Raw genomic sequence first — 15622 nt, 5'->3', positions numbered from 1 at the left:
AAACTATGAGTTAATCATGAATATATATATATATATATATATATATATATATATATATATATATATATATAACATAAAAGTTTAATTGAACTTAAATAAACACCAATAATTATACCTAAATAACATAAAAGTTTGTTGGTGCAAATCTGATATCATTCCTTCTCGATCTACTTGCATTTCATATATACAATAGAATAAAAAATCACAAAATCAGAATTTTTATGTGTAAATAGATAGAAAAAGAAAATGTTGAAATGGTTCGTTCAACAAATAAAAACGCAACAGAAATATAACCTGCTAATATTCTAAAACACCAAGTAAAATCAGAGTTTCGTTCAACATCCATGGGATGCACCGTTTCAGTTTTTTGGACCTGAAAAAAACGATTTTTGTGTCTATTGGAGTTTGTTCATTATTATGGAGAAGAAAACTGAAAAATCAAACCAAGTTAGAAAAAAAAAGAACCTTTCTCTCGTTTGTACTGCACGATCGAAAACCTCAAGATTGTATGAGCCCTAGCACATGGAATCGCAAGCAACACCAAAATCGATTAAAACAGGACAAAAGGTACGCGATTTTGGCGATCTTTTTGAATTCTGGAGAACAAAACTCAAAAACCGAAACAAGTTATAAAAAAACGAACCTTTCTATCGTTTGTTCCGCACAATCTTTGAAAACTTTGGGATTGTATTAACCCTAACACATGAAATCGAAACAAAGAAGCAAAATCGGTTAGCACAGGACAAAAGATAGGGGCTTTTGGCGATTTTTTTGTGGCTAATGGCGTTCGTTCAAAATTCTGGAGAACAAAACTCAAAACAAAAAACCAAAATCGAAACAAAAAACCATCTTTAAACCAAAATCGAAACAAAACTCAAAAAAACGAACCTTTCAATCGTTTGTTCCACACAATCTTCGAAAACTTGGAGATTGTATAAACCCTAGCACGTGAAATCGAAACAGACAAGCAAAATCGGTTAGCACAGGACAAAAGGTTTGGGATTTTGGCGTTTTTTTTGTGGCTAATGGCGTTCGTTCAAAATTCTGGAGAACAAAACTCAAAACAAAAAACCAAATTCGAAACAAAAAACCATCTTCAAACCAAAATCAAAACAAAACTCAAAAAAACGAACCTTTCAATCGTTTGTTCCACACGATCTTCGAAAACTTCGCGATTGTATAAACCCTATCACGTGAAATCGGTGGTTGTAATGACGTTGGTGAAATCGAAAACTTCGGTTATCACAGGACAAAATGTAGGGGATTTTGTCGAGTTTTTTTTAGGCTGATGGGTTCCAAGTTAACTCAGTGGTTGTAATGACGTTGGTGACGATGGGTAAGGGTATTAAGAGAGATTTAGATGGCGAATGGATTAAGAGAGGAGGAGGAGAGATCTTTGGCTAATTCACGATAGGGTAACGGCGGAATGAGAAAGGAAAGAAGATTAGGTTGTAAATTAGGGCATAATGGATACGAGGATCCGTGTATTTGTTTTTCTTGTTTCCTATTGGTTCAAACAATTTCACACGGATTAGAAATATCAAAATCATGACCCTTCATTTTAGATCCAAAGGTCCATAATTGATTTCCTTGATTTTTAAGATAAATGTCTTAAACTATAAGGGGCCCTCAAAGATAAACTCTTTATAAGATGGTATATATATATATATATATATATATATATATATATATATATATATATTGTTATTTATGATTGAATATTTAGATAATACACATAATGTTATTGATATTTATTTATCAGCCACCACAGTCTGGGTTTATTTGTTGGCTGGATGAAGCGAAAGACAATAATTCGTTGATAGTTGCTAACTTAGCTCGATCAAAGAAGAAGCTTCAAAACAAAGTACTACACTTGAATATAGCGTTACTTTGTAGTTGGATTTTCTTTTTTGGTGTTGTTGTGTATAAGTTGTAGTCTAAATCTCGATTATGCAGGCTGTATGTACCACTAAGTAGTAGAAGTACGTAAGATGTAGTAATGTATGTTCTTAATTGTAATGGTTTATGTTTCCATGTATGAGAATTTGTTGTCTTAATTTTCTATATTGCTTGTGTACTATACATGTTGTAATATATATTTATTCTTAATTCATTCGACTATACAACACATGTTATTTACAAATAAAAATTTCAAAAATAGCAGACATAACCATTTCGTTGAGTAATTAATAAAACAAAGTTGACATTAACATAATTAGATTACTAAACATAAGTAAACCAGGAACTATTACAGATTTTGCAGCTCCTAACCAACCACTAATAAAAAAACATAGTTGCAGATATACTACCTTAAAATTAAAAATGAAAGACATACTTGGACATATACTACCTTTATATTACTACAACAAGCAAGAACATTATTAAAATACTACTCATCTTCTTCCCACATCAGAAACTCATACGGATACTCTTTTTTCATAGCAATGACTTCCTTTTTTTCTCCAAATAGTACTCACGAAGTGCTAATTCACTCTTAAGCTTTCGCAAATTTTCTTCACTGGAACGGATCGAAGTCTCGGTAGATTGGATTTCTTGTCTGGTACTTATAATCCAATTCTTTTTACGATCAATGTCATCACAATAGATGTCTAGAAGGTCTCTTTGGAGACGATAATCTTTAAAAGCCTTATCCACTTCAGCTTCTCTTTGTAACAACAATTTTTTCGCTTCCTCATTCATCTTCTCTCCTACTATAGGAGGATCAACGTTGGGAGGGGGATTGGTTGACACGTTATGGGAACTTGTCCCCAAAGGATGCTTATTGTTGGACGTTGATGGCCAATTAAATTTTGCCAAGATCCTTTTCATCTCATCTGATCTTTCTGTCATTTTCACACTTCAATTTTTTTTGTTATTGTTTCTTTCATTTCTGAATTGATAACAAATCCACATTAAATATAACACAAGATAACAGTCAACGGCTAGAAGATAGTAGTCATAACCTATAAAAAGTAGTCAATCAAATCAACTAATAGTCAAATGGTATTAGACAGTAGTCAAAACCTATAAAAAAGTAGTCAAATAACAATCATGTGTCGAATATTCACTGTTCGATAAGACTAAACATAACATAGTAGTCAATGGCTAGTAGACAGTAGTCAAATCCTATAAGACAGTAGTCAAAGTACAATAATGTTTTGGTAGGATGTGACAACACATAATATAATAGTCATAAGTTATTTTACAGTAGTCAACACCTATAAAAAGTGGTTAAATTGTCAATTATATATAGAGACTTATATGTATTCTATAAACCTCAGTCACATAAACTGATGTCCACCTCTCAAGAAAAATAGTGGTTGATGCCACAAGAGAAGCGATCACAACTATTAATAAAAGAAGAAGAGATCAAGAACGAGATTAAAGGCATTGAAGAAGATAGGAAACGATTGGATAAGTTACAAGCCGATATCTGGTCTAAAATGAGGTCGATCCAAGACAAAGAACGCGACATTAAAACTGCACGGGTTTGGGTACAAGATGCAACAGACTACGCCAACAAAGAAGAGGTTAAGATGGAAAAGATTCTCAAAAACATACAAAAAAAATACGACTGGGTGATTCAAGAAAAAGAAAAATTTCCAAATGATTTTCAAAATGTTTGAATTTGATACTTCTTGATTAATCAACTAGTAAGTTTATGCATTATTTATGAGTTTATGTATGTAATATGTATTGTATTATATTTGCTTGTTTATTATAATTAATCTATATAATATGTAATTTTCTCTCGATATGATACTTTCTTTATCTTTCATAATAACGGGACATTTTGATAACATAAACCAAAATACAACTTTATTTTCGACATGAAACATTACACATAATTTGTTACTAAAAAATTACTAATCAAACTAACTACAAAATCGCCTTTGCAACTGATCCATAGTATACCATGCCCATCCTATTGCGAAAGTTAGTAGCCGCAAAAACAGGTGCCGTCGATATACCAATCGCCCGTCCAGAAACAAGCTGCTCCATGAACATCAGCATAAACACACCGCACTCTCCAAACATCCCTTCCTGTTGGGGCACGTCCGTAACATCCGTAACAGTAATGGATGCTTTCTGAACATGCAAACCCATGTGATTCCAATAATCAATGTCAACAAGAATGTGGTCTACAAGATCTTCAAACCGCACAAAATCAATCATGGTGACGGTGCGAAAAGATCGCAAGTTGTCGTACAAATTCAACGACAGCGTGTCCATCCATAACTCCCCAAGTACCCAATGATGTGGGTTTATACAAATTGGAAAATAAACCTATTTTACCACACAACCGTTGGAATTAGTTACAACGTTTAATTAGTGTAATATCAAAATTTAAGTGATTAATCAATAATATTTGTTTACTTACACGGTCAACTTCTAACCAAGATTTGCATCCATCTAACGGGTCAAACGGATGTCCCAATGCACTTCCTACCCACTCGAACGTCTCAAATGCAGCAAAAAATGAAGATGGCATGATTGTCCATCAAGCATCGTTCGGTCTCCGCTCATTCAAAAGCCTTCCCCATAAGTCAACATGCTGCATTTAAATCTAATTTAAACATACAGCCCTTATCAATTATTTAAATTTTAAATATAAACAAATGTCTTCATACCGCTTCATCTAAATATCCCAAGTCAATTGAATAAAAAAGGAGATCCCAAAACCTTGTTTCGATTCTTTCATTGTACAACCGATGTTTCAAATAAACAGCCGGTTTGTTTCCCATGTATAATGAAGGGGCGGCACATCCAGGAATGACATACGACTCCAATAAAAGTGCCGGGGGATCGCTAAAAGAAACGGGGGGTGGTGGTTCATTGCGTATTACCCCACCCGGACGATATCGGGGAGCATTTTGAACCTACAGTATACACGTAGTCAATAAGTATCCATATAGTTAAAAAAAATTTATAGTAAATATAATTTTAAAGAAACTTACAGAAACATATGGAGAGCTAAGATATTGAGAAGGTTTCAATACCCTAACCGGACGACCTGGTTTTGCAACAGGAGGCACGGGTATATGATTTTCCGCATCCACGATGTTGCTGGCAACAATCTTCTTTTTCTTCTTCTACAAAATACATATTAATTTATTTTATATACTCTGAAAAAATATAAAAATTAATATACAAAAAAAAATTATAACCTCCTTCACGGGTTTTTTTTTCTACGACCAACATCATCATCCTCGTTTACTCGATTTGAATTCGGTGGACTACCGAATTGTTCGTTCACCGGGTTTGGCATCCGATAACTACCTCCCACATCTTCATTCCCCTACATTTAAACGAAAAATAATTTAACAAGTAATTATTTTACCTCGAAACCTTCGTTAAGAATTAATAGTAAATTTATAAAATGAAATATTTTACCCCAAAGGCTGCGTCAAAAAATTCATTATTGTCATCCCGTTTTTCAAATCCCTCTTTACATTTTATTCCTCGGATTTCTTCCTCCAAGCTTTGAAGTCTTGCCATTATTTCTCGGGCTGTTCTCCTATTAAGCCCACCGTATGAGTTTCTCCGGTGGACTGGGTAGATCGGCTGTTTCCACAGGATGGATCAGATGAAGATGCTCCCTACATAAATTTTTTTATATATCAATAATAGTTGAAAAATTTTAATATACTAGACACTACTTTTAGTATTTTACTTACATCTTTTCTAAAGTTGTAGCGTACAGAAGAATGGACTTCTGGCGATTCAGGATTCAGACTAGAAATATATGTCAAGTAATGTGGAGTAGATGACTCGACATCTGAGGCAATCATCTTTCTTTTCGGTTGATGTGCCTCGTCCTGGTCAACATCGAAAAGATCGCAAACTTTCTCCCATGTTAACCTCCTAAGGTGAAACCACCGCAACATACGAGGATATAAATTGTTTCATCGTATCGCAGCATTCCCCCGAGCTAGTGGGAACATCTCCCATATCCATATCTTGTAATAAATATACATTAATATATAAGAGTTAGCAATAACTAACAGGGATTATGAAAAAATAAAAACCAAAAAATTTAAAATTATATTTTTACCTTCAACGGAATAACAAAAGCGGATAGTGTATACACACAAGGTTTTGTGGGATGTTTGGACATATGATCCTCAAATTTCTTAAACATACCCGACAATCTAGGGTATGTTTTACTCCATAGGTAACTTCCCCATGAGAACCTATATTATATGCAAAACTATTAGTTAAACATATAAAAAATAGTATTTTTTTATAATATTAAATTGATAAATACCTGTTCCATTCATCCAGGTTCTCCACCACCCACAGAAATTCCTTCGTGACTTTGTCTTTGGGTTCTTTTCCCAAAAAACCTTGATTGAGGATATATAGCAAAATCGCACGGACAGCATCGTCAGCCGATATCTCATTGAACCGTCGGTTCAAGATAAGTAGCTCTAAATCTTCTACAAGTAACGTAGTGTCCGTGCGATACGGGAAGACTCTGGACCGAAATGTATTATCACCGTATCCGTGATTATACATGGTTGAAAATTCGATCCTTGAAGTAGGAAAACGGCCCATGTAAAGTCCCGAGACAATACAAAACTCTTCCGGCCCAAATGATAAAGAACGTCTAGAAAACATGAAATGTAGACGCTCAGCTGCATCACTTTCAGGGGTAGGACGCAGCATGTGAAGTAGTAGGCCATGAATAAGTAGTTCGTCTCCGGACTGAGCCGGTAGATCCAAGAGGTAACCAAAGCTAGTCCTTGAAAATATCTCTCGAACCGGCCCGTTCAACTGACTCAAAACTTCATGCAACTTGTGACATGAAGCTTTCACAGATATATTGCATGTCATCTTTTTGTTAGGAAGCTACAAAATAAATAAAAAATAAAGTTAAATAAGGTTTTATAAAAAAAACAGTGTTGGAGTATCACACAATAAAACAGTTAAACATTTCATATAATCTATTTACTTTCTATAAAATACCAAAGTAAATTATTTTACACAAAATTTTGTCTTTTCTATACTACTTGTATACAAAAAATAGTATTGTACTTTAAAAATGGTGTGACAATAACATATTTTATAACAAACCCGAAACTACCAAAACACAATGTTATTTTATCAATACAGTATAATACAAAATATCTACACATTATACACATAAAAACTTCTTCAAATAGATACTACATTACTATTGTATGCTATAATTAAGACATAGAAAATAACATCATTTTTAACAACATGCAAAACATTGAATCATAAGATACATACAAGGGGATACAATCGTTACAAATACATTTAAACAAATTTTTTTTTAATAAAATTGAAAATAAAAATATATATATAAAACCATACATTTTAGGAAACCTACAATTTTTTTTTTCAAAAAAAATCATAAGATACATACAAGGGGATACGAATGTTTATTGGCTATTAAATTTTTTTTAATAAAAAAAAACGGTTTTTTTGTGAAACCTACGGTGTACAAGTGTTTACTGCACAAACTGTGCAGTAAATACTTGTATACCGTAGGTTTCTAATAAACCTACGGTTTCCCTTTTTTTTTTATAAAAAAATTATACCACAACAAAATACATCCAATTCCTATTCTATTGATACCATTTTTAAAAAAAAAAACGAAAAAAAATAACGTCCGTACGGTTTCATATGAAACCTACGGTGTACAAGTCGAAACTGCACAAGTGCATTGGGCACTTGTACACCGTAGGTTTCATATGAAACCTACGGTTTTATATATATTTTTTTTCAATTTTTTTCAAAAAAAAAATTATCCCCATAAACAAAACCTACTCCTAATCACAAACACGGTAAAATTTTTAAGAAAAGTAGACAAACCTGATTGTTCTTCAGGTGCTCCATTGAGAGAAAAACGTAGCCTAACAATAAAAAACAATAGAAAAATGACATAATCTGAAATTTGTTTCATTATATAGTTTGGGCTAATGGGCCACGAAAAAGTAGACGACTCCTTGAAACAGTAGCCCATTAGGGGAAAAGAGTAGTCAACGGGCGTTGAACGTAGTCATCCCCTGTTGACCGAAGTCAACCGAATGTTGACTACTCTTTTGTGGGCTATTTTTGGCTAAGTGAGTTTTTTTTGTTATTTTTTGATAAGTAATTAGGAAAAAAGGCTAGTTTTGTAATTTCTCCTTTATAATAATATCCTATACAAAAACATATAATTTGTTCAACGAAAATATATTTCAAAAATATCTTGATCCTATTAAAAAAAACAAAAGAAAATTGTATTTGAATAAAAAAAGCTTTATGGTTATTTGATATTCGTGTTTTTTATTTTTTTTTTTCAAAATCTATTTACCAAAAAACAGTGATTTTTATGTTTACAATACAACTTTCTAAAAATGTATAAAAGTAGCTGTTGTATTTAGGCTATCATTTCTGTAACATTCATCTTTTTAGGTTTTAGATTTTTTGTTTTAGTTTCTAATTATTTTAAACTGATAAAATATATAATATGTTATGTTTTTTTAGAAGTTTTTCAAATTTATAAGGTATCTAATCCTAAGGTAAAACTAGAAACATGAAAAATAATTTTTTTAATTTCCTTATTAGAGTTTCTATTTATTAATAGTTTATGTTACTTATTGATTAAAACTTTAATCATAATGACATTTGATGTTAGGTTTATTGTTGTGCTATTTTTATTTTTTATTTTATATTAAATAAACTATAAAATTAAATGATATACTAAAACCGAAATTGAACCGAAACTGAAGTGGTTGTGATATTTCTTTATTGTCTTTTGGTTTCCAATGTCTAAGAACCATTTTGTTACTTTTTCTATTTCATAAAACCAAAATTGGAGGATTAAGGAAAAGAAGCTTTGACCTTTAATTCATAAGTAAAATGGTAATTTTGTCCACTTTATTTTCAGTTTTACACAAAACCGAAGTGCTTGTGATATTTCTTATTGTCTTTTAGTTTCCAATGTCTAAGAATCATTTTCGTACTATTCTATTTTATAAAACCAAAATTGAAAGATTAAGGAAACAAAAGATAATTGTATTTAAATAAAAAAAACTTTATGGTTATTTGATATACGTGTTTTTTTTTTGTTTTTTTTAAAATCTATTTACCGAAAAACAGTGATTTTTATGTTTACGATACAACTTTCTAAAAAATGTATAAAAGTAGCTGTTGTATTTAGGCTATCATTTCTATAACAGTCATCTTTTTAGGTTTTAGATGTTTTGTTTTAGTTTCTAATTATTTTAAACTGATAAAATATATAATATGTTATCTTTTTTTTTAGAAGTTTTCCAAATTTATAAGTTATCTAATCCTAAGGTAAAAGTAGAAACATGACAAATAAAATTTTTAATCACCTTATTTGAGTTTCTATTTATTAATAGTTTATGTTACTTATTGATTAAAACTTTAATCATAATGACATTTGATGTTAGGTATATTGTTGTGCTATTTTTATTTTTTATTTTATATTAAATAAACTATAAAATTAAATGATATACTAAAACAGAAACCGAAGTGGTTGTGACATTTCTTTATTGTCTTTTGGTTTCCAATGTCTAAGAACAATTTTGTTACTTTTTCTATTTCATAAAACTAAAATTGGAAGATTAAGGAAAAGAAGCTTTGACCTTTAATTCATAAGTAAAATGGTAATTTTGTCCACTTTATTTTCAGTTTTACACAAAATTGAAGTGCTTGTGATATTTCTTTATTGTCTTTTAGTTTCCAATGTCTAAGAACCATTTTTGTACTTTTCTATTTCATAAAACCAAAATTGAAAGATTAAGGAAACAAAAGATAATTGTATTTGAATAAAAAAGCTTTGTGGTTATTTGATATACGTGTTTTTTTTATTTTTTTAAAAATCTATTTACCGAAAAACAGTGATTTTTATGTTTACGATACAACTTTCTAAAAAGTGTATAAAAGTAGCTGTTGTATTTAGGCTATCATTTCTGTAATAGTCATCTTTTTAGGTTTTAGATTTTTTGTTTTAGTTTCTAATTATTTTAAACTGATAAAATATATAATATGTTATGTTTTTATTAGAAGTTTTTCAAACTTATAAGTCATCTAATCGTAAGGTAAAAGTAGAAACATGACAAATAAAATTTTTAATCACTTTATTAGAGTTTCTATTTATTAATAGCTTATGTTACTTATTGATTAAAACTTTAATCATAATGATATTTGATGTTAGGTATATTGTTGTGCTATTTTCATTTTTTATTTTATATTAAATAAACTATAAAATTAAATGATATACTAAAACTGATACTGAAGTGGTTGTGACATTTCTTTATTGTCTTTTAGTTTCCAATGTCTAAGAACCATTTTGGTACTTTTCTATTTCATAAAACCAAAATTGGAAGATTAAGGAAAAGAAGCTTTGACCTTTAATTCATAAGTAAAATAAATATAGTTTTAGTAACCTTTAATTCAAAATAACATATTTTTTAAATATATTTTTTTACTTAATAATCAAATGTTAATGATCATGTATATTTATCTACAATCTAATGGGTTTAGTGAAAAAACCTATGGATAAAAGATTATGGAAAAGAAGCTTTGACCATGCAATATTTTGTTGTGTTTTGATTTGTCTTTATATACACCAACATCCCTAGAGGTCAAACTCTAAGAAAAGAGGACACTGTTGAAAAGAAAAAGTGTGACAACATGCTTTATGAAAAAAAAAAGAGAGGAGAAAATGTGATGTTATTTGTGACAGACAAACACTATAACAGGTTGATATCCTCTATTTTACTGATTAGGACTAGAAAGCTGTTGGAATTCTTATTTTCATTTCCCCTTTTTACAACATGTCAATAGATGGAACGCTAGAAGCTCAAGATGGAAATCTTGAGACTAAAAATTCAAAAGAAGTCAACAAAGATGACAATTTATGTAACACCATCGTTTTGGAAGCTGAAGATGGAAACAAGGATACTGAAAACTCTAAAAGCAGTCAAAAAACTATCAAAAATGACGAATATATGGAAGTAACCCCTCTATTGAGTCTTCTTCATTGTTCCTTTATCGTCCATTCCACATAGTCCTCTTCATTGCAACTATCACCTCCCTTCACTTCTTCATTTCTCTTCAACACACATACTCAACAACTCTCATATCTTATCAGGTAACTTACAAAATCTGTAATTTCTTTTGCACTATCTTATTTAGTTATGATTTTATTCATATGTGTACTCTTTTTTTATATCAATGCTTTAAAGTAGGCTATCATAGCTATATATTGGATGAAATATAATAATCATCGAGACTTATTTTATTGTGCTAGAATGATTTATATAGTGATACCTTAGAATATTAATAAATATGGAAATACCATTAAAACTCTATGGATTATATGTTGGAGTAATTATTAGTAAATATGATTATTGTTCCTGTCTTTTTTTTTTTTCATTCAATATGTTAGATGTATACATGATAAAAGTTGTTTCTCTTTATTATACATTATAGATTATAGATGTTTTTGTTTTCCTTTTTTGTTATTATGGTATGTTAAGATTTTGACGAATTTATAAAAGAATAACTATTTATGAGGGTAACTTTATTTTTACAGTTGTTTTTTTTGGTGCAAGTGAAATAAGTATAATCAATAAAAGTATTTAAACAATAACATGTAAGTTATTACATACTAATATAATATGGAACAATTTTGTAGAAGATGAATTCACCTTTTTGTGTTGAAGATTTTGCATCACTCCAAAGTTGTTTTATGTGGTGGGATTTGACAACCGTCACTGTTGAGTTTGTTTGGAAAGACATCAAGAGGAACAGACTATTTATTATCCTTCTTGATAAAAATGTAAGTTATAACTTATAAAAACATGTATATTAGTATGTTTAAAATTATTATTTATTATTTATTTAACTATTATCATATATCAGAGACACAAAATGGCTGCTATTGTCCCACCAAACCTTATCCAGTTATACGAGAAGAAGAATTTGATTGGACAAGTTTTTTCTTTGGGTCATTTCCAAGTTGAAAAAATCATAGAAGATTATCCCAAATTTGAAAATTATAGCTTTGTCCATAGAGATTTGGAGATAATTATCGACAACAAGACAAAGTTTAATCGCTTGACAACCGATATTGAAAAGGGGTTTGCACTTTATCCGTTGGTGGCTACTATTAAAACTCTACAGGAAGATAGGACATGTCGGAAAATGATGATTGGTATATTTATCTATTTATCATGTTTATATATATATATATATATATATATATATATATATATATATATATATATATATATATATATATATATATATATATATATTTTAAGTAATTACACAAGATAAATTTAAATCTTTCTATTTTTAGATGTGGTTGGAAAAATTATCATGGGCAGAATACAATATGTACATGTTAACAGATGGGTCCGACTTCGTTGGTATAATATATATCTTCAGGATGGGACGTAAGTGTGAATATATTATATATATGTAACTTATATTAAAATATAGCAATTTTAAATAACTTTTAACTATATTTGGTTATAAATATGGGGCATATAATAAATATGAAGTTGCATGAAAAACCGCGAACAACTGTTGTAAGGACCTTTTGCGCGATCAAGAAAAAATCCATAATCTATGCCTCTCGAGTAAAATTGGTCCATCTAAATTCAAGTTGTAAGTCCCAAATTTGCTTGTGTATCAATCAGATCCGTTTGATGGTGCGGAATCCCAATCAAACGGATGATTCCAGATCTAAATAGAAGAGAAGGAGAAGAAGAACAAGTGAATCTATAATGTATTCAATGAATAGAATGATGCTCCATACACATAGTACACACAACTAGTTCTTCTCTCTATCACACCTTGGATTTCACACACTTAGGCTCCTCTCGACCGTACACTCATCTAACATGCACTCCTCACCTTATATATATGAGACATGGGCCGTGAATAGGTTCACGGCCGTAAACACAACCGTAAACACATATACAGCCGTAAACACCAAGCTGTTTACGGTCCTAGACATAAAAATACATTTTCCTAGAAAAGTAAAGTATAAACCATATTTTTGACCCAACAAAGTAAGTTATTATTATTATTTTTAAAATATTTTATGTTTGCCAAAAAATATTAAACTCATTAATTTGATCTGTGTTATTAATTACATATTATTTTATTTTCAGTCAACATTTTGATTTCAACCGAATTAACAGACATTGAGTTCGAACCGGAAATGCTAGAAGCGGATAACATTAGGATTATGCATCTTAACATCTTTAATTTTTTGTGAGACGTTTTGTGGTGAATGTTATATTTATGGAAAAGTTTTTATATTAAGGTCATAGGGTGTAGTCCAGTTTATTTTTCTAAGTTTTTTTGTGGTAGACGTTTTAAATATGTATAAGTTTTTAAGTATGTTGTGCTCAACTTGATTTAGCGAGACTTTGTGGTGTGTTATGTTTTATTAAGTTTTTAAGTATGTTGTACTCGACTTGATTTATTAATGTCATCTTTGTGATTTTTTTTTGGTTGTATCTAATGCTGATTTATAAAAAATAAAATAAAAATAATAACAAAGGTCCTAAGTAATTTATTTGTAGCATCCCAACCAAAACTAACTAATAAACAATATAATAAACCAAAACCATATTTGATCAGTTTGCGTGATGAAAAGTTAATCAAATAACTTTAAGTTCAAAAATATAAATAACGTCAACAATAACTACATATTAATCCAAAAAAATACATGCTTGCGCCTACATCTATAATGATAAAGAAAATTAAAACCAACAACTTTTGTTATAAAATAGGTAAATATGATAACCAATGATGATAAATGGATTAAAGTCTAAGATGAAGTTTTATTTTAATTTAGTTTTTTGTAAGCATAAAAATCACTATCCTATCTCGCTAGAACAATTTAGTATGATTAATAATATTATTTATTATTCTTTTTAGGTTCAATGAGGAACGAAGATGAAACTCGATAGGAAGCGGTACAATGTGGTATCATTCTTTAATCTATATATACATTAACTTTTTTAATTTTTATGTTGGTTATGTTTCTAAAAACTTAGGATATTTCATAAACGCATGATTCTAAAAACTAGTTTTTTCATATTTCGTCAAATAATATTTGTAGCAGAAAAACGAAAAAACTACAATAGAAAATACTATGCACGACAAAAGGAAAACAAACGGAGAAGAATAGCTAATGGTGAAAGAAGTAGCCGATCTACGACAATTATGCCGAATGTTGTTGCAAATCAAATGAATATCAATGAAGGAACTACTAATGATGTTGTAAGACTTGAACAAATGAGGAAAATTCATAATAAAAATTATTATGAACGATGGAAGGAACTAAACAGAAGACTATTATGCGAGACAACATGCTCCAAGAAGATCCATATACTTTTGTTTATGATGGTATCCATATGGAGCAAAATGTATTAAAAGTCCAAAATGCATGTGTTCATTGCGGAGCAAAACGATTTCAATTTGAATTCCCCAGCTTTTGTTGCATGTCGGGAAAGACAAAGTTGGCATTCTCCAATATTCACGAAGAATTACGAAATCTTTGCACATCCGATTCTGAACTAAGCAAAATGTTCAGACACAACATACGTGCATATAACACAAATTTCGCATTCGCATCAATGGGTGTAGATGTGGATAAAACAATGACCAATATGAAATCCGGAGTATATACTTTTTGTGCTCATGGAGCAATATGTCACAGAATCGATCAGTTAGTTCCAAAGAATGGAGACCCTAAGCACTTACAGTAGTATTTTTATGATGCTGACACTGAGATTTCATATAGACTCCGAAAACCAAATCTTAATAGAAGCGTCATTGAAATTTTGACCCGTGTTCTTGCTACAAATCCATACGTGAAAACATTTCGAAGACTTGCTGATCTAGGGCCACTTGACAATTATAGAGTCACTTTGAATGCATCAGTAGAACTTGACCAAAGGGTCTACAACCGACCGACCACATCTGAGGTACCATAATAATTACTAATTATAAAATAAATATATCATGTATGACATACAATTGTGCATATTACATATCATATTTAATCATATCGTTTATATGATAAAAATCTCAGGTCGCGGGTATTCGGGTTGAAGGTAATGACAACATAGCTGCATATAAACGAAGTATTATCGTGTATGGCAGATTCGACAAAGCACAAACAATTCAAGCTTACTGGGGATGTTATGATCCATTGTGTTATCCTTTGTTTTTTCCTAATGGTAAGTCTGGATGGCATTCTAATATCCCAAGCATGAATTTCCCATCAATAATATTAGTAGTTACGACGAAGATATCGAGGGGGATTTAGAAGGTACACATATAATAACTTTTTAAAATTTAGTTAAACTCACAAACATTACATTTTGTACATATCATTAATTTTTTTTTCTCCACGAAATCAACATTGTGTAGACTCTAATATAAAAAGAGGGCGGAATACTGTAAGTACGCGAGAGTACTACTGTTATAAGTTTCAAATCCGGTCAAATTATAATGTAATTTTGTTGGGAGGGAGATTACTACAACAATTTGTAGTAGATATCTACATCAAGCTTGAGACTTCACGTTTGGAACTTTGTAGAAAAAACCA

General features: G+C 30.4%; 1 long non-coding RNA gene across 1 annotated transcript; it reads right to left on the bottom strand.

Annotated features, from left to right (window-relative positions):
- Positions 1–296: 296 nt before the first annotated feature.
- On the bottom strand, positions 297–957 carry LOC145129375 (uncharacterized). Its single transcript, XR_013717472.1, has 4 exons — positions 889–957; positions 644–696; positions 466–515; positions 297–373 (listed from the first exon to the last, which is right to left on the bottom strand). It is a non-coding gene; the product is annotated as an uncharacterized LOC145129375 (long non-coding RNA).
- Between the last annotated feature and the right edge of the window lie 14665 nt (positions 958–15622).

This window comes from Lactuca virosa, chromosome 8 (assembly GCF_052849685.1).
Source record: "Lactuca virosa cultivar CGN04683 chromosome 8, Lactuca_virosa_CGN04683_v6, whole genome shotgun sequence".
In the NCBI taxonomy this organism is placed as follows: domain Eukaryota; kingdom Viridiplantae; phylum Streptophyta; class Magnoliopsida; order Asterales; family Asteraceae; genus Lactuca; species Lactuca virosa.
The sequence above is the reverse complement of the archived record's forward strand: the minus strand, read 5'-3'. Positions and strand labels throughout refer to the sequence as shown.